Consider the following 19,172-nt stretch of genomic DNA (forward strand, 5'->3'; position numbering starts at 1 on the left):
GCGTAAGACAAGAGAACATATGGGAACATCGGTGAAGGTGGCTAATGGGGACGTAATAACAAGTAGTGGTGATGTGAGAAGGAGATGGAGTGAGTATTTCGAGGGTTTGTTGAATGTTTTAGATGACAGAGTGGCAGATATAGGGTGTTTTGGTCGAGGTGGTGTGCGAAGTGAGAGAGTTAGGGAGAATGATTTGGTCAACAGGGAAGAGGTAGTAAAAGCTTTGCGGAAGATGAAAGCCGGCAAGGCAGAGGGTTTGGATGATATTGCATTGGAATTTATTAAAAAAAAGGGGGTAACTGTGTTGTTGACTGGTTGGTAAGGATATTTAATGTATGTATGACTCATCGTGAGTTGCCTGAGGATTGGCGGAATGCATGCATGGTGCCATTGTATAAAGGCAAAGGGGATAAAAGTGAGTGCTCAAATTACAGAGGTATAAGTTTGTTGAGTATTCCTGGCAAATTGTATGGGAGGGCATTGATTGAGAGGGTGAAAGCATGTACAGAGCATCAGACTGGGGAAGAGCAGTGTGGTTCCAGAAGTGGTAGAGGATGTGTGGATCAGGTGTTTGCTTTGAAGAATGTATGTGAGAAATACTTAGAAAAGCAAATGGATTTGTATGTAGCATTTGTGGATCTGGAGAAGGTATATGATAGAGTTGATAGAGATGCTCTATGGAAGGTTTTAAGAATATATGGTATGGGAGGCAAGTTGCCAGAAGCAGTGAAAAGTTTTTATCGAGGATGTAATGCACGTGTACGAGTATGAAGAGAGGAAAGTGATTGGTTCCCAGTGAATGTAGGTTTGCGGCAGGGGTGCGTAATGTCTCCATGGCTGTTTAGTTTGTTTATGGATGGGGTTGTTATGGAGGTGAATGTAAGAGTTTTGGAGAGAGGGGCAAGTCTGTTGTGGATGGGAGGGCTTGAGAAGTGAGTCAGTTGTTTTTCGCTGATGATACAGCGCTGTTGGCTGATTCGGGTGAGAAATTGCAGAAACTGGTGACTGAGTTTGGTAAAATGTGTGAAAGAAGAAAGCTGAGAGTAAATGTTATTAGGTACAGTAAGGTTGAGGGACAAGTCAATTGGGAGGTAAGTTTGAATTGAGTAAAACTGGAGGAAGTGAAGTATTTCAGATATCTGGGAGTGGATTTGGCAGCGGATGGAACCATGGAAGTGGAAGTGAGTCACAGGGTGAGGGAGGGGGCGAAAGTTCTGGAAGCGTTGAAAAATGTGTAGAAGGCGAGAACATCATATCGGAAAGCAAAAACGGGTATGTTTGAAGGAATAGTGGTTCCACGAATGTTGTATGTTTGTGAGGCGTGGGCTATGGATATACTTGCGCGGAGGAGGGTGGATGTGCTGGAAATGAGATGTTTGAGGACAATATGTGGTGTGAGGTGGTTTGATCGAGTAAGGAATGAAAGGGTAGGAGAGATGTGTGGTTATAAAAAGTGTGGTTGAGAGAGCAGAAGAGGGTGTTTTAAAATGGTTTGGTCACATGGAGATAATGAGTGAGGTAAGATTGACAAAGAAGATATATGTGTTAGAGGTGGAGGGAACGGGGAGAAGTGGGAGACCAAATTGGAGGTGGAAGGATGGAGTGAAAAAAATTTTGAGCGACCGGGGCCTGAACATGCAGGAGGGTGAAAGGCGTTCAAGAAATAGAGTGAATTGGAACGATGTAGTATACCGGGGTCGACGTGCTGTCATTGGATTGAACCAGGGTATGTGAAGTGTCTGGAGTAAACCATGGAAATTTTGTGGGGCCTGGATTTGGAAAGGAAGCTGTGGTTAAGGTGCCTTGTACATGACAGCTAGAGACTGAGCGTGAACGAATGTGGCCTTTGTTGTCTTTTCCCATGCTACTTCGCGCGCATTCGGGGGTAGGGGGTTGTCATTTAATGTGTGGCGGGGTGGCGACAGAAATGAATAAGGCAGCAACTATGAATTATGTATATATATATATATATATATATATATATATATATATATATATATATATATATATATATATATATATATATATATATATATATATATATATGTATGTATTTTTTTTCTTATTTTGCTTTGTCGCTGTCTCCCGCGTTTGCGAGGTAGCGCAAGGAAACAGACGAAAGAAATGGCCCAACCCACCCCCATACACATGTATATACATACACGTCCACACACGCAAATATACATACCTATACATCTCAATGTACACATATATATACACACACAGACACATACATATATACCCATCCACACAATTCATACAGTCTGCCTTTATTCATTCCCATCGCCACCTCGCCACACATGGAATACCATCCCGCTCCCCCCTCATGTGAGCGAGGTAGCGCTAGGAAAAGACAACAAAGGCCCCATTCGTTCACACTCAGTCTCTAGCTGTCATGCAATAATGCCCGAAACCACAGCTCCCTTTCCACATCCAGGCCCCACACAACTTTCCATGGTTTACCCCAGACGCTTCACATGTCCTGATTCAATACACTGACAGCACGTCAACCCCGGTATATCACATCGATCCAATTTACTATATTCCTTGCCCGCCTTTCACCCTCCTGCATGTTCAGGCCCCGATCACTCAAAATCTTTTTCACTCCATCTTTCCACCTCCAATTTGGTCTCCCACTTCTCCTCGTTCCCTCCACCTCCGACACATATATCCTCTTGGTCAATCTTTCGTCACTCATTCTCTCCATGTGCCCAAACCATTTCAAAACACCCTCTTCTGCTCTCTCAACCACGCTCTTTTTATTTCCACACATCTCTCTTACCCTTACATTACTTACTCGATCAAACCACTTCACACCTCATATTGTCCTCAAACATCTCATTTCCAGCACATCCACCCTCCTGCGCACAACTCTATCCAAAGCCCACGCCTCGCAACCATACAACATTGTTGGAACCACTATTCCTTCAAACATACCCATTTGTGCTTTCCGAGATAATGTTCTCGACTTCCACACATTCTTCAAAGCTCCCAGGATTTTCGCCCCCTCCCCCAGCCTATGATTCACTTCCGCTTCCATGGTTCCATCCGCTACCAGATCCACTCCCAGATATCTAAAACACTTTACTTCCTCCAGTTTTTCTCCATTCAAACTCACCTCCCAATTGACTTGACCCTCAACCCTACTGTACCTAATAACCTTGCTCTTATTCACATTTACTCTTAACTTACTTCTTTCACACACTTTACCAAACTCAGTCACCAGCTTCTGCAGTTTCTCACATGAATCAGCCACCAGCGCTGTATCATCAGCGAACAACAACTGACTCACTTCCCAAGCTCTCTCATCCCCAACAGACTTCATACTTGCCCCTCTTTCCAAAACTCTTGCAAAAATGGGTATGTTTGAAGGAATAGTGGTTCCAACAATGTTGTATGGTTGCGAGGCGTGGGCTATGGATAGAGTTGTGCGCAGGAGGATGGATGTGCTGGAAATGAGATGTTTGAGGACAATGTGTGGTGTGAGGTGGTTTGATCGAGTGAGTAGCGTAAGGGTAAGAGAGATGTGTGGAAATAAAAAGAGCGTGGTTGAGAGAGCAGAAGAGGGTGTTTTGAAGTGGTTTGGGCACATGGAGAGAATGAGTGAGGAAAGATTGACCAAGAGGATATATGTGTCGGAGGTGGAGGGAACGAGGAGAAGAGGGAGACCAAATTGGAGATGGAAAGATGGAGTGAAAAAGATTTTGTGTGATCGGGGCCTGAACATGCAGGAGGGTGAAAGGAGGGCAAGGAATAGAGTGAATTGGAGCGATGTGGTATACCGGGGTTGACGTGCTGTCAGTGGATTGAATCAAGGCATGTGAAGCGTCTGGGGTAAACCATGGAAAGCTGTGTAGGTATGTATATTTGCGTGGGTGGACGTATGTATATACATGCATGTGTATGGGGGGGGTTGGGCCATTTCTTTCGTCTGTTTCCTTGCGCTACCTCGCAAACGCGGGAGACAGCGACAAAGTATAATAAAAAATAATAATGATAATATATATATATATATATATATATATATATATATATATATATATATATATATATATATATATATATATATATATATATATATATATATATATATATCTAAAACACTTCACTTCCTCCAGTTTTTCCATTCAAACTTACCTCCCAATTGACTTGACCCTCAACCCTATTGTACCTAATAACCTTGCTCTTATTCACATTTACTCTTAACTTTCTTCTTTCACACACTTTACCAAACTCAGTCACCAGCTTCTGCAGTTTCTCACATGAATCAGCCACCAGCGCTGTATCATCAGCGAACAACAACTGACTCACTTCCCAAGCTCTCTCATCCCCAACAGACTTCATACTTGCCCCTCTTTCCAAAACTCTTGCATTCACCTCCCTAACAACCCCATCCATAAACAAATTAAACAACCATGGAGACATCACACACCCCTGCCGCAAACCTACATTCACTGAGAACCAGTCACTTTCCTCTCTTCCTACACGTACACATGCCTTACATCCTCGATAAAAACTTCTCACTGCTTCTAACAACTTGCCTCCCACACCATATATTCTTAATACCTTCCACAGAGCATCTCTATCAACTCTATCATATGCCTTCTCCAGATCCATAAATGCTACATACAAATCCATTTGCTTTTCTAAGTATTTCTCACATACATTCTTCAAAGCAAACACCTGATCCACACATCCTCTACCACTTCTGAAACCACACTGCTCTTCCCCAATCTGATGCTCTATACATGCCTTCACCCTCTCAATCAATATCCTCCCATATAATTTACCAGGAATACTCAACAAACTTATACCTGGAGGAAGTGAAGTGTTTTAGATATCTGGGAGTGGATCTGGCAGCGGATGGAACCATGGAAGCGGAAGTGGATCATAGGGTGGGGGAGGGGGCGAAAATTTTGGGAGCCTTGAAAAATGTGTGGAAGTCGAGAACATTATCTCGGAAAGCAAAAATGGGTATGTTTGAGGGAATAGTGGTTCCAACAATGTTGTATGGTTGCGAGGCGTGGGCTATGGATAGAGATGTGCGCAGGAGGATGGATGTGCTGGAAATGAGATGTTTGAGGACAATGTGTGGTGTGAGGTGGTTTGATCGAGTAAGTAACGTAAGGGTAAGAGAGATGTGTGGAAATAAAAAGAGCGTGGTCGAGAGAGCAGAAGAGGGTGTTTTGAAGTGGTTTGGGCACATGGAGAGGATGAGTGAGGAAAGATTGACCAAGAGGATATATGTGTCGGAGGTAGAGGGAGCAAGGAGAAGAGGGAGACCAAATTGGAGGTGGAAAGATGGAGTGAAAAAGATTTTGTGTGATCGGGGCCTGACATGCAGGAGGGTGAAAGGAGGGCAAGGAATAGAGTGAATTGCAGCGATGTGGTATACCGGGGTTGACGTGCTGTCGGTGGATTGAATCAGGGCATGTGAAGCGTCTGGGGTAGACCATGGAAGGCTGTGTAGGTGTGTATATTTGCGTGTGTGGACGTATGTATATACATGTGTATGGGGGGGGGTTGGGCCATTTCTTTCGTTTGTTTCCTTGCGCTACCTCGCAAACGCGGGAGACAGCGACGAAGTATAAAAATATATATATATATATATATATATATATATATATATATATATATATATATATATATATATATATATATCTTTCTTTTTTCTTTTCTTTCATACTATTCGCCATTTCCCGCATTAGCGAGGTAGCGTTGAGAACAGAGGACTAGGCCCTTGAGGGAATATCCTCACCTGGGCCCCTTCTCTGTTCCCTCTTTTGGAAAAAAAAAAAAAAAAAAAGTGAGAGGGGAGGATTTCCAGCCCCCCGCTCCCTCCCCTTTTAGTCGCCTTCTACGACATGCAGGGAATACGTGGGAAGTATTCTTTCTCCCCTATCCCCAGGGATAATATATATATATATATATATATATATATATATATATATATATATATATATATATATATATATATATATATATATTCTTAAGACTAACCGATAACCATTGTGCCTCTGGCCAGTGTGAGTCAGCGATAGTCTGGTTCATAAGTTCTCATGTACTTAATAGTGGTTATACCATCCATATCTCTCGATTTTTTCGTCGATGCTTTTAGTAATTCTTTTCAGCTCTTCTTTTAAATCGTTTTTCTTTATTAATATTGTGTTGACAATCTCGATTCCGGAAATATCAGTCTCTCTCTCTCTCTCTCTCTCTCTCTCTCTCTCTCTCTCTCTCTCTCTCTCTCTCTCTCTCTCTGACACACACACAGTTTGATGGGTATCTCTTTACCTATTTAGAGCATAGGAAGGGAACTTTATGCTTGTTAGTCCCCTTATTTACCTTATATTCTATAAGATTATACAAACTTCTTTGTGATGTCATTCATTCATATTTATCTACTGTCCTGTGTTTTTGTCAGAATGGTATTATAAATGTCTTCTAATTTTCTTAATCTCTCACCAAATGTGTAGTTTTCCATTTACATAACTAGGATTTGTTATTATGAATGAGGAGGTTCTGTTTATAAACATTGTAGTAACGTTCACCGTCAGCTGATAAATGTAAACAAACACACGCACATGTTCTAGCCCCAGGATACAGTAATACCAACTACACGCACAGTATTACATAACAGCAGAAATGGCTCCATTTTATAGTATCGGTTACTAGTTTAGGAGAACTTTGATTGTGTTAATCACAAAATTTTTGGGAGATGTATAATCTTTTTCTTACTTCGATAGATTTCATTGGTAATATCGAACTAACTGTTTGAGTACACTACGAAATTAATCAGCTTCGTAAACTCATAAGCGAAGAAAAATGTTAAACATAAACTTCATTGCGGTGACTTCTTGTCTGAATCAATGCTGACTGAGAGAAAGGAATGATGTAGTATGGTAGATTACATATCAGGATAAGTTTTTGCTCAAAATATCCCAGGACTACCAAAACAACATGAATATAAAGTTAGCAGGATTTTACCTTTCTATAACCCTTTACATTAATACAAAACAGGTTAATTTGCCCAGCGTCTTCACATGATGATAAAGCTGAAATTTTCCTAAAGGGATACGAATACTTATCACGTCTGGCAACACTGAGTGAGCCTTCATTATGAAAGACTTCCTGAACATCGTACCGTGGCAACATACTTTAGCTGGTCATTATATAAGCTGACGTTATGAGATATGACCGTGATTTGTGCCTTTTCCATGCCTGTGATGGTTGGAAGCTAACACAGAGCTGGTCTTCATTTACCAAAAGAGAAGGTATGTTATAACAAAGTTGTACGTGTAGACGTGTAGTTCCAGCTTGACTTTATTAGCAGTATGACCTTGTCTCATTTATTGAAGTAGAATTGATATATGAACCAGTGACTATCTGATTGGACTGCCAGGTGAACAGTACTGAACCTGTTTACAGTGTGTTATACAGCACTTCCTGTTTGTTTAGTTATTATTTCTATGAAAACAGGGAGCTAGAGGATATTTTTGTTGTATTACGAAGGGTTGTAATTCCATACTGACCAGTCACCACAGTCGGATGCAAAATTAATGTGCTATGTAGTTGATAACCACATTGGATAATTTTCCCCAGCACCTCATCTGTGGTACATGGAGGCTGCCTTAGGTTGGGGGCCAGTGAGCGGAACCTTGGGAGTTGCTGTAGGTTGATTCCTTTCACACTTTAATTTCCTAGTGTCGAAGTTTTAAGATGGCAGTGGGTACAAGCTTCGGTACAAGCTTCTCAGTATCCCAGTATAATGAGAATTGTTCTTTTCACTCTTCAGAATTAATATTTGTAGGAATCCCAGTTTGTATCAGAAGATATAAAGTAACCACATCGATACTCTGTTTAATAAATCCACATAACCCACAGGAGACAGAAGAACAGAAATGCTAATGTAATGAAACATAGACAAAAGCTTGCAGTCTGAGGATTTCTGTTTCCTGTGAGATTATTTGGATTTGTAGGTTTAGTTCATAGTTTTAAGAAATAAAGTGGAATTAAAGGAAATGAGCCAGTGAATGTCTACTGCTCAAGTAGCCGTGGCCCAACTGGTATAGATTGGAGGTGATGGGAAACAAACAGCTAGCTAGTTTGAGACTAGGCAGTGCTGACTAATTGGCAGACTAATGACTTCCATCTTTACGGTTAAAGATGGGCTGAGATAATTGAGAAGCATTGCTAAACTATAGCTATATACTATTTGTATTTTTTTTTTATTATTTTGCTTTATCGCTGTCTCCCGCGTTAGCGAGGAAGCGCAAGGAAACAGACGAAAGAATGGCGTAACCCACCCACATACACATGTATATGCATACACGTCTACACACGCAAATATACATACCTATACATCTCAGTGTATACATATATATACACACACAGTCATATACATATAGACATGCACATAATTCATACTGTCTGCCTATATTCATTCCCATCGCCACCTCGCCACACATGAAATAACAACCCCCTCCCCCCATATGTGTGTGAGGTAGCGCTAGGAAAAGACAACAAAGGCCCCAGTCGTTTACATTCAGTCTCTAGCTGTCATGCAATAATGCACTGAAACCTCAGCTCCCTTTCCACATCCAGGCCCCACAGAACTTTCCATGGTTTACCCCAGATGCTTCACATGCCTTGGTTCAATCCATTGACAGCACGTCGAGACGGGTATACCACATCGTTCAAATTCACTCTATTCCTTGCACGCCTTTCACCTTCCTGCATGTTCAGGTCCCGATCACTCAAAATCTTTTTCACTCCATCTTTCCACCTCCAATATGGTCTCCCACTTCTCCTCGTTCCCTCCACCTCCGACACATATATCCTCTTTGTCAGTCTTACCTCACTCATTCTCTCCATGTGACCAAACCATTTCAAAACACCCTCTTCTGCTCTTTTTATTACCACACATCTCTCTTACCCTATTATTACTTACTCGATCAAACTACCTCACACCACATATTGTCCTCAAACATCTCATTTCCAGCACATCCACCCTCCTGCGCACAACTCTATCCATAACCCACGCCTCACAACCATACAACATTGTTGGAACCACTATTCCTTCAAACATACCCATTTTTGCTTTCCGAGATAATGTTCTCGACTTCCACACATTCTTCAAGGCTCCCAGAATTTTCGCCTTCTCCCCCACCCTATGATTCACTTCCACTTCCATGGTTCCATCCACTGCCAAATCCACTCCCAGATATCTAAAACACTTCACTTCCTCCAGTTTTTCTCCATTCAGACTTACCTTCCAATTGACTTAACCCTCAACCCTACTGTACCTAATAACCTTGCTCTTATTCACATTTACTCTCAACTTTCTTCTTTCACACACTTTAGCAAACTCAGTCATCAGCTTCTGCAGTTTCTCACATGAATCAGCTACCAGTGCTGTATCATCAGCGAACAACAACTGACTCACTTCCCAGGCTCTCTCATCCACAACAGACTGCATACTTGCCCCTCTTTCCAAAACTCTTGCATTCATCTCCCTAATAACCCCATCCATAAACAAATGAAACAACCATGGAGACATCACACACACCTGCTGCAAACCTACATTCACTGAGAACCAATCACTTTCCTCTCTTCCCACACGTACACATGCCTTACATCCTCGATAAAAACTTTTCACTGCTTCTAACAACTTGCCTCCCACGCCATATATTCTTAATACCTTCCACAGAGCATCTCTATCAACTCTATCATATGCCTTCTACAGATCCATAAATGCTACATACAAATCCATTTGCATTTCTAAGTATTTCTCACATACATTCTTCAAAGCATTCACCTGATCCACACATCCTCTACCCCTTCTGAAACCACACTGCTCTTCCCCAGTATGATGCTCTGTACATGCCTTCACCCTCTCAATCAATACCCTCCCATATAATTTCCCAGGAATACTCAACAAACTTATACCTCTGTAATTTGAGCACTCACCTTTGTCCACTTTGCCTTTGTACAATGGCACTATGCAAGCATTCCGCCAATCCTCAGGCACCTCACCATGAATCATACATACATTAAATAACCTTACCAACCAGTCAACAATACAGTCACCCCCTTTTTTAATAAATTCCACTGCAATACCATCCAAACCTGCTGCCTTGCCGGCTTTCATCTTCCGTAAAGCTTTTACTACCTCTTCTCTGTTTACCAAATCATTTTCCCTAACCCTCTCACTTTGCACACCACCTCGACCAAAACACCCTATATCTGCCACTCTATCATCAAACACATTCAACAGACCTTCAAAATACTCACTCTATCTCCTTCTTACATCACACCTCCCCATTAGCCCCTTCACTGAAGTTCCCATTTGTTCCCTTGTCTTACGCACTTTATCTACTTCCTTCCAAAACATCTTTTTATTCTCCCTAAAATTTAATGATACTCTCTCACCCCAACTCTCATTTGCCCTCTTTTTCACCTCTTGCACCTTTCTCTTGACCTCCTGCCTCTTTCTTTTATACATCTCTCACTCATTTGCATTATTTCCCTGCAAAAATCGTTCAAATGCCTCTCTTCTCTTTCACTAATAATCTTACTTCTTCATCCCACCACTCACTACCCTTTCTAGTCTGCCAACCTCCCACGCTTCTCATGGGACAAGCATCTTTTGCGCAAGCCATCACTGCTTCCCTAAATACATCTCATTCCTCCCCCACTCCCCTTACCTCCTTTGTTCTCACCTTTTTCCATTCTGTGCTCAGTCTCTCCTGGTACTTCCTCACACAAGTCTCCTTCCCAAGCTCACTTACTCTCACCACTCTCTTCACCCCAACATGCTCTCTTCTTTTCTGAAAACCTCTACAAATCTTCACCTTCGCCTCCACAGGATAATGATCAGACATCCCTCCAGTTGCACCTCTCAGCACATTGACATCCAAAAGTCTCTCTCGCGCGCCTATCAATTAACACGTATTTGTATGTACATTAAAGAATATGTTACAACAAAATATAGAAATTGGTTGAAGCTGGACCACATGTTGTGGATGCTTGGTTGCTGACTCTGTTTTAGAGGTTTAACATAGAGGATGGTAGAATTTTAATGGAGCTTGGCTATTCTATATACTTATATATATTTCTGATGCCTGTTTCTTCTAGGAACTCTCATCAAGGGGATAGCCACAGCAAAAGTGTCCACTTACCCTGTCCTTACATACCTCCAATGCATACACTGGTCCAGGCATTCCTCCACCATTTCTCTCCCTCCAGTACGCTTCCACTTTATTTCCTCAAGTCACAGGTGGTCTTCCTTTCACACAAAACCTTTCAATTGTACTGCCATACACTCTCCATGTAAACTCCCCAATTTTCATTTTTTCAACATGCACAAACCACCTCAAAGTATTATGTTTCACCCACTCTGTTGCTCAGTAGTTCATCTCTTTGCATTCCCTGTCATATGACATCTCTCATACACCCCCTTATTTCTTTCTTCGTTCCATCTGATCATATTTCAAGCTACCCTCAAATAACATTTCCACAGCATGGATTCTTGACCACTGTGACTCATTCCATGTACATGTTTTGGCTGCATAGGTGTGGGTTGGGAGGACTATGCTGTCCCTTGATCCTTCTTAACTTCCATACTTACATATCTACCCTTCATTATTCTGTTAAGGGATCCAGTGACTCTTCAACCCTGTACTGCTCTTTCCCTTATCTCTCCTGCCATAACACCCAATTTACCCAAGATAACTCCAAAATACTTAACTTTCTCTCACCTCATGAGACTTTTTTCCCCGTCAGTAACAAAGTGTAGTATACTTTCTTTTTTCACTCTGCTGTTTGGCAAAATTTATACTTTCACTCTGAGTCCTTTCAAACACTATGACTGTACTTTTACTTGCACTTACCTTAAACACCTGTGCTTACACACATTGTAAAAATCACTTCCAACCCAGTGCAAGTCCTCTTCACTCTCACTATACAACACAGTATCATCTATGAACAGGCTTGTCACTGGCCACTGTACCTAACCACCACACTCCATCACTGCATCCCCTTTCCTGAGTTTTGCTGTCACCTCTCTTATCAATCCATCCATATATAAGTTAACGAGTCAAGGTGACATCACACAGCCCTTCCTCACACCCACATGTATACTGAAACTTTTGTGCAACTCTCTCTCCATATATCCTTAAGACATCCTATAAAGCATTCCACTCATCTCTGTCATATGCTTTCTTTAGATCCATTGAAGCTTTTGCTAGATACTTTTCCACAGTCATATTCACCACAAAAATCTAATCCGCACATCCCCTGCCTTTCCTAAAACCCCCTTGCTCCTCACTTTTTTTTGCCTTCTGTCACATCACTTTATCAATATTTTATACACTCTTCCTGGTATACTCAACTAATTCCCCTCTAAATGCTACATCCATCCTTAGCACCTTTTCTTTTGAAATAAGGAACAATAATTGCTTTCACCAAGTCCTCAGACACAACTGTCTTTTACCATCCAAAAGTAAATGTCAAATGCATCCAATCTGTCACACTTTCTTCTCCTTACTTTGTGTGCTTTATGTAATTAGACAGTGGCTATCAGCTACTGAAAGGTCAAGGGAGTCAGTAAATCCAGAATCAGTATCATATACGAGACCACACAAAGTACAGAAATTGATTGTTGAAGCCACAATGAAATTTTATAATGGGCATGATAAGTCTATGAATATTTAAACTAATGAAAATTATTTTCATGGATAGGTTACAGTTGAAGGAGTTAGATTTCATTTCTAGTGAGGATGTCAAAGAAGGTCTGCTTTCCCTCGCTTCCCCCATATTAGGCAGGACATCTAAGCAAAGTAAAACTTATGAAGTAAATCTTTAAGATGCTATGAAGGAAACACTTTACTAACCTCCAAAAAAAAGGAATAAAGAAAATACTAGTGTTTCTCAGTCTGGGGATCATCGTATTAGCTTGCTGCTGTACTTCCATTATTTTCATGTCTTTTTCTAGGAAGTTGGACCAGAACTGAATAGGATATTCAGAGTGGGAATACAGCTGTAAATGTAGACAATGAAGTTTAGTTTCTTAAACTTGCGTGCAAATGTCCTTCCTATGAGTCAAGTAATTTTTTCTCATTTATTCTGACTGCTTTTAAATACTCCTTACATGTCTATAGGTCATCAGAGAGTATTATACTTGTCTTTTTTCCTGTCTATTTTCTGTAACTCACCAGAATTCATATGTAGCTTACCTTCTTAGTTTTGCAGCTGATGTATAAAGCTGTGCATTTATTGATGATAAGATTCATTTATTACCATTGAATCTAGTCTATCAGTTTGTCTGTGTCAGGTTTTAGCAGAAGGCATTCATTTTATGTTGCCAGCATCATTTTCCAGGCAAAAGTTAGTGTTTGAACTACAGAAGTATAAGTATGTTGAGTGTACTTGGTCTGGTTCATAGGAGAGTGGTGATTGAGGATGAAGGAATGTTCAGAGCATCAGATTATGGAGGAACAATATACTTTCAGGAGTGGTAAAAGATGTGTGGATTAGATGTTTGTTTTGAAGAATGTATGTGAGAAGTGCTAAGTGAAATGAAAGGATCTGGAGAAAGCATATGGTAGGGTTGTTAGAGATTCTTGTTGAAGGTATCACAAATATATGGTGTGGGAGGAAAGCCACTGGAAACCTGGTTAAGCAGTTCCAGGTGAAGTTGGGTCTGCTGTAAGGGTGTGTTTATATCACCATTGTCTGATTTGTTTATGGATGAAGTGCTGAGGGGAGATAGATGCAAGAGTTGAAGGGAGAGGGATGGAAACGGAAGTGGGGCTCAAGGTTGTTGAGAGGTCGAAGGTTCTGGGAGTATTAAGGAATGTATGGATAGAGTGCTTGTTATCTGGGTAGGTGAAAATGGGGATGTTTGAAAGTATGGTAGCCCTAATGATGTGTAGATGTAAGGATTGGGCTTTAGATGGGAATTTTGGAGGAGGGTGGATTTATTGTAAAGGAAGTGTTTGAGGGTATTATGTGGTTTGAATTGGGTTGATAGCAAAAGGGTAAGAGAGAAGTTTGGTAACAAGAAGAGTATGGTTAAGAGAGCTGAAGAGGCTGTGCTGAAATGGTTTGGACATATGGTGGGAACAAGTAAGGAGAGGTTAACAAAGAAGATACGTGTCAGAAGGTGGGGACAAGGAGAAGGGTGAGACCTTGGAGGTGGATGGATGGAGGGAAGAAGAGTGAAAGTTTTGCAAAAGATAGGGTGCATTGGAGCGATAATGTACATAGGGGATAGTGTGCTGTCAGAGGACTGATGCAGGTGTGAAGCAGCTGGGGAAACCACATTCCTGTTTGTGGATAAAGGGTTATGGTTTCAGTGCATTATACATGACAAGTAGAGAATGAATATGAGTGAATGAGGCTTTTTCTTCATCTGTTCCTAGCACTACCTTGCTAACTTGGGAAATAGTAAGCAAGTATAAAATCAAATCAGTTTCTTCAAGTTCATAAATGGTAAATAAAACACCACATTAATCATATTACTTCCTAAGCTTCGATTTATCAAAAACAATTAAGTTGCTTTTTGCTTTATGTACAAAATCTCTGGAATTATCTAGATGATAACATGTTATAGTGTGAAGTAGGAGGGTTCTCAAATTTACTCTTCAGCTTTTACAATGTCTTTTTGTAAAAATTTCTAACTTTTTAATGATTTTCTTGATATTACTCCAAGCTTTACTGAAGAGAGTTTGTTCGTATGGTAATAAGAAAAATATTTTTCTAATCATTTTGTCTAAGTTCAGTCTTTCAGTTGTACACAGTAGTAAGAAAAGCTTGAATTAGTGTTAGGGTTTTAGATGCTCTTAAATTATTTGTAATATATACCCCTTTGGTAGATACCCCTTTCATAGAGATGCTCTGTGGAAGGCATTAAGAATATATGGTGTGGGAGGTAAGTTGTTAGAAGCAGTGAAAAGTTTTTATCGAGGATGTAAGGCATGTGTGCGTGTAGGAAGAGAGGAAAGCGATTGGTTCTCAGTGAATGTTGGTTTGCGACAGGGGTGCGTGATGTCTCCATGGTTGTTTAATTTGTTTACGGATGTGGTTGTTAGGGAGGTGAATGCAAGAGTTTTGGAAAGAGGGGCAAGTATGCAGTCTGTTGTGGATGAGAGAGCTTGGGAAGTGAGTCAGTTGTTGTTCACTGATGATACAGCGCTGGTGACTGAGTTTGGTAAAGTGTGTGAAAGAAGAAAGCTGAGAGTAAATGTGAATAAAAGTAAGGCTATTAGATACAGTAGGGTTGAGGGAGAAGTCAATTGAGAGGTAAGTTTGAATGGAGAAAAACTGGAGGAAGTGAAATGTTTTAGATATCTGGAAGTGGATTTGGCAGCGAATGGAACCATGGAAGCGGAAGTGAATCATAGGGTCGGGGAGGGGGAGAAATGTGTGAAAGTTGAGAAAGTCATCTTCGAAAGCAAAAATGGGTATGTTTGAAGGGATAGTGGTTCCAACAATGTTATATGGTTGCAAGGTGTGAGCTATAGATAGAGTTATGCGGAGGAGGGTGGGTGTGCTAAATGAGATGTTTGAGGACAATATGTGGTGTGAGGTGCTTTGATCGAGTAAGTAATGTAAGGGTAAGAGAGATGTGTGGAAATAAAAAGAGCGTGGTTGAGAGAGCAGAAGAGGGTGTTTTGAAATGGTTTGGGCACATGGAGAGAATGAGTGAGGAAAGATTGACCAAGAGGATATATGTGTGAAGTTTTTATCGAGGATGTAAGGCATGTGTACGTGTAGGAACGTGTAGGAGAAGTGGGAGACCAAATTGGAGGTGGAAAGATGGAGTGAAAAAGATTTTGAGTGATCGGGGCCTGAACATGCAGGAGGGTGAAAGGCGGGCAAGGAATAGAGTGAATTGGATCGATGTGGTATACCGGGATCGACGTGCTGTCAATGGATTGAATCAGGGCATGTGAAGTGTCTGGGGTAAACCATGGAAAGTTGTGTGGGGCCTGGATGTGGAAAGGGAGCTGTGGTTTCGGGCATTATTGCATGACAGCTGGAGACTGAGTGTGAGCAAATGGGGCCTTTGTTGTCTTTTCCTGGCTCTGCCTCACACACATGAGGGGGGAGGGGGATGTTATTCCGTGTGTGGCGGGGTGGCGTTGGGGGTGAGTAGGGGCAAACAGTGTGAATTGTGTGCATGTGTGTATATGTGTGTGTGTGTGTGTGTGTGTGTGTGTATATGTGGGTACGTTAGGATGTGTGGGTGTGTACATTTGTGTGTTTGGACGTATGTGTGTGGGGGTGGGTTGGGCCATTTCTTTCGTCTGTTTCCTTGTGCTACCTCGCAGGCGCGGGAGACAGCGACAAAGCAAAATAAATGATTAAATATATATTTATTTATATTTATTATACTTTGTCGCTGTCTCCCGCGTTTGCGAGGTAGCGCAAGGAAACAGACGAAAGAAATGGCCCCACCCCCCCCCCCATACACATGTATATACATACGTCCACACACGCAAATATACATACCTACACGGCTTTCCATGGTTTACCCCAGACGCTTCACATGCCTTGCTTCAATCCACTGACAGCACGTCAACCCCGGTATACCACATCGCTCCAATTCACTCTATTCCTTGCCCTCCTTTCACCCTCCTGCATGTTCAGGCCCCGATCACACAAAATCTTTTTCACTCCATCTTTCCACCTCCAATTTGGTCTCCCTCTTCTCCTTGTTCCCTCCACCTCCGACACATATATCCTCTTGGTCAATCTTTCCTCACTCATCCTCTCCATGTGCCCAAACCACTTCAAAACACCCTCTTCTGCTCTCTCAACCACGCTCTTTTTATTTCCACACATCTCTCTTACCCTTACGTTACTCACTCGATCAAACCACCTCACACCACACATTGTCCTCAAACATCTCATTTCTAGCACATCCATCCTCCTGCACACAACTCTATCCATAGCCCATGCCTCGCAACCATACAACATTGTTGGAACCACTATTCCTTCAAACATACCCATTTTTGCTTTCTGAGATAATGTTCTCGACTTCCACACATTCTTCAAGGCCCCCAGGATTTTCGCCCCCTCCCCCACCCTATGATCCACTTCCGCTTCCATGGTTCCATCCGCTGCCAGATCCACTCCCAGATATCTAAAACACTTCACTTCCTCCAGTTTTTCTCCATTCAAACTCACCTCCCAATTGACTTGACCCTCAACCCTACTGTACCTAATAACCTTGCTCTTATTCACATTTACTCTTAACTTTCTTCTTCCACACACTTTTCCAAACTCAGTCACCAGCTTCTGCAGTTTCTCACATGAATCAGCCACCAGCGCTGTATCATCAGCGAACAACAACTGACTCACTTCCCAAGCTCTCTCATCCCCAACAGACTTCATACTTGCCCCTCTTTCCAAAACTCTTGCATTCACCTCCCTAACAACCCCATCCACAAACAAATTAAACAACCATGGAGACATCACACACCCCTGCCGCAAACCTACATTCACTGAGAACCAATCACTTTCCTCTCTTCCTACACGCACACATGCCTTACATCCTCGATAAAAACTTTTCACTGCTTCTAACAACTTTCCTCCCACATCATATATTCTTAATACCTTCCACAGAGCATCTCTATCAACTCTATCATATGCCTTCTCCAGATCCATAAATGCTACATACAAATCCATTTGCTTTTCTAAGTATTTCTCACATACATTCTTAAATATGTACAGAGCATCAGATTGGGGAAGAGCAGTGTGGTTTCAGAAGTGGTAGAGGATGTGTGGATCAGGTGTTTGCTTTGAAGAATGTATGTAAGAAATACTTAGAAAAGCAAATGGATTTATATGTAGCATTTATGGATCTGGAGGAGGCATATGATAGAGTTGATTGTGATGCTCTGTGGAAGGTATTAAGAATATATGGTGTGGGAGGCATGTTGATAGAATCATTGGAAAGTTATTATTGAGGATGTAAGGCATGTGTACGTGTAGGAAGAGAGGAAAGTGATTGGTTCTCAGTGAATATAGGTTTGTGGCAGGGGTGTGTGATGTCTCCATAGTTGTTTAATTTGTTTGTGGATGGGGTTGTTAGGGAGGTGAATGCAAGAGTTTTGGAAAGAGGGGCAATTATGCAGTCTGTTGGGGATGAGAGAGCTTGGAAAGTGAGTCAGTTGTTGTTCACTGATGATACAGCGCTGGTGGCTGATTCATGTGAGAAACTGCAGAAGCTGGTGACTGAGTTTGGTAAAGTGTGTGAAAGAAGAAAGTTGAGAGTAAATGTGAATAAGAGCAAGGTTACTAGGTACAGTAGGGTTGAGGGACAAGTCAGTTGGAAGGTAAGTTTGAATGGAGAAAAACTGGAGGAAGTGAAGTGTTTTAGATATCTGGGAGTGGATCTGGCAGTGGATGGAACCATGGAAGCAGAAGTGAATCATAGTGTGGGTGAGGGGACAAAAGTTCTGGAAGCGTTGAAGAATGTGTGGAAGTCGAGAACGTTATCTTGGAAAGCAATATTGGGTATGTTTGAAGGAATAGTGGTTCCAACAATGTTATATGGTTGCGAGGCATGGGCTATAGATAGAGTTGTGCGGCGGAGGGTGGTTGTGCTCTAAATGATATGTTTGAGGACAATATGTGGTGTGAGGTGGTTTGATCGAGTAAGTAATGATAGGGTAAGAGAGATATGGGGAAATAAACAGAGTGTGGTTGAGAGAGCAGAAGAGGGTGTTTTGAAATAGTTTTGTCACATGGAGAGAAAGAGTGAGGAAAGATTGACCAAGAGGATATATGTGTCAGAGGTGGAGGGAACGAGGAGAAGTGGGAGACCAAATTGGAGGTGGGAAGATGGAGTGAAAAAGATTTGAGTGATCGGAGCCTGAACATGCAGGAGGGTGAAAGGTGTGCAAGGAATAGATTGAACTGGAACGATGTGGTATACTGGGGTTGACGTGCTGTCAGTGGATTGAACCAGGGCATGTGAAGCGTCTGGGGCAAACCATGGAAAGTTCTGTGTGGCTTGGTTGTGGAAAGGGAGCTGTGGTTTCAGCATTATACATAATAGCTATAGACTGAGTGTGAACGAATGGGGCCTTTGTTGTGTTTTCCTAGCACTACCTCGCATACATGAAGGGGGAGGGGGTTGTTATTTCATATGTGGCAGGTTG

The 19,172-nt window shown here is 41.7% G+C and overlaps 1 protein-coding gene across 1 annotated transcript in view; it reads left to right on the forward strand.

Moving 5' to 3' along the window:
• Positions 1-7,013: 7,013 nt before the first annotated feature.
• LOC139763164 (proton-coupled folate transporter-like) overlaps positions 7,014-19,172 on the forward strand; it is a 235,165-nt gene continuing 223,006 nt past the window's right edge. Inside the window, exon 1 of the mRNA XM_071688875.1 lies at positions 7,014-7,274. The gene's annotated coding sequence lies outside the window, so the exon portion shown is untranslated. The remainder of the gene's footprint in view (positions 7,275-19,172) is intronic.

The sequence above is a fragment of the Panulirus ornatus genome, chromosome 46, assembly GCF_036320965.1.
Source record: "Panulirus ornatus isolate Po-2019 chromosome 46, ASM3632096v1, whole genome shotgun sequence".
NCBI classification, from domain to species: Eukaryota; Metazoa; Arthropoda; class Malacostraca; order Decapoda; family Palinuridae; genus Panulirus; species Panulirus ornatus.